Source organism: Galeopterus variegatus, unplaced genomic scaffold (assembly GCF_000696425.1).
Source record: "Galeopterus variegatus unplaced genomic scaffold, G_variegatus-3.0.2 Scaffold5544, whole genome shotgun sequence".
Lineage (NCBI taxonomy): Eukaryota > Metazoa > Chordata > Mammalia > Dermoptera > Cynocephalidae > Galeopterus > Galeopterus variegatus.
Window position 1 is genome coordinate 45766 of NW_007731655.1, and position 2335 is coordinate 48100.

Consider the following 2335-nt stretch of genomic DNA (forward strand, 5'->3'; position numbering starts at 1 on the left):
GTACACTGAACCCCATATTCATATTTGAGCACACGGTATCAGCAATTCTGTGTTCTCAGTCCTAAGCAGTCAACTCTTTTTCGCTGCACTGTTTCTTTCTCATCAGCACACAAACATGCTGCAATCTTTCTCATTTTAAGAAAACTTCTCTTGACCACATGCTCCTGGAATTCACTGCACCATACGCAGCAAACCTTTTTACAGGTACCTATATTCACTGTCTCCAATTCTTCCTTTCTTCTGTTATCTCCAATCAGGTTTTCACCCACATCACTTCACTGAAATTGTTCTCATAAAGGTTGCCAATGTCTTCCACATGCTTAAATCTAATCGCCAGTTGGTCTTTATCTTATTTTGTCCTTATCTTACTTGGACTATTACCATGATTTGGCCCAGCTCATTTTTTTTTAATACACCATTTTCATTTGACTTCCAAGATACACAAACCTTGTGGTGGTTACATATTCGGGATACGTATGCAGGTCATCACTGGTGGCGGATGCAGGGTATCGTTCATTTACTTATTTATCCTCCTCTCTTTAACCATACTACATTGGATTTCACCACATCTGTCTTTGACCTTCTTGAAATCTATTAGAAGGCATCCAATCTCATGGATTAAAATGCCAACCATACAGTAATATTCCAAATTTGTAACGCCAGACCAGATCTCTCTCTTGAATTCTAGAAACATACCCAGCAGTTCTTTTGGATATCCTATAGGAAGCTTATTCTCAACATAGACTAAATTTTACTTTAGATGCCGACCATCCTACTTACTGACAATACCATCTTTCAGTTTTCTCCTATTTCACTTTGTGCCAACTTGACTCTCCATTCTCTCACATTCTACATTCAATCCGTCAGAATATCTTGTGGGGTTAATCTTAAAAACACATCCACAATTCTCACCACATCCACTGCTTCCAATCTGGACTTTGCAGTGATTGTTTCTAACTTGGATTATGCCTTAGATTCCTCACAAGTCTCCCTTCTTTTGCCTGGATGACCATTCTATATTCTATTCCCAGCACAGCAGCCACAGGGACTCCTAAGCCAGATCATGTTATTCCTCTAGTCAAAACCCAGCTATAATTCTCCATATCCTCAATTATAAAAACATAGTCTTTAGAATCATCTACAAGGCCCCACTATCTCTCCGAACTCATCTCTCCCCTCTCCCCTGACACCTGCCTGGCCACTCCCAATCATTGCTGTTCATCAAAGACAGTAGGTATGCTTTAGCCTTAGGTCATTGGCTCTGTCTGTACACATTGCCTGGACCGCTCTTCCCCTAATATTCATTTGGCCAGCTCCTTCATCTACTTGAAACCCTTCTTCAAATAACACCTACTAAAGACATCCTTCCTGACCATCTTGGGTAATTTTTGCATCCTGACAACACCTTCTCCACAGCACTCACAATCCCATAACCTGTTCTATTTTTTCCTTATGCATTAAAACTTATCCCTTTCTAGCATATTAAATAATTTCCTTAGGTGTGCCTACTAAACTTTTTACTTAACATTCTTGTCATTTAATGTCTCTTACCTTCTGCTGGTGTGCAAGCCCCACAAGGCAAATGTTTGTGTCTTGTTCAACAATATCCGCAACTGCTAAGAGCAGTACCTGGCATATAGTAGGCATTCAAAAATAACTTTTGAAAGAATAAAATAATACTACAATAGTATAAATGCAAAATTCATGTCGACAATTGAAAAAACCCAGTTGGGAATTTCAATAAATTAGATGTTTATAAATGTGTAGATTTAATACAGGAGAGATGTTATAGGAGAACTCCCACTTTCAGAGCAACTGTGAAATAAAGTGAATCAAGGATAGAAAGGTGGAATCAAGGATAAAATCTGTAATTCCAAGGTTTCATATCTAGTCAATATGAAAATATCTAGTTGCCATGCATCTTCAGCCAACTAAGTATTTAAGCCAAAAAATTAAGCTTAGAAACTGATTCTAAAATTCTCTTAAAATGTCATAGTTGATTCCCTAGTAGTTAATTATTTTTTACTCTTTAAGTTCAAAATTAAATATTAATAGCAAAGTTAATTAAATTCTTAATAGTGACAATTCTGTGTTTAAGAATAATCTTCACATATTTTATGTTTTAAATTTATGTAACTTTTAAAAGACTTTTCCTTATTGCAGCAGCAGATTAGTTTGTAATTTAAATTCAAAATATTCTAATGATTAATTAATTTAGACTCATAACTTAACTTCCAATTCCACTAGGTTTACAAAAGAAATAGACCTTTATAAAAACTTAGACTCAACCAACACATAACTTTAACTTATTATATTTCCAAGAATTATTTTTTTT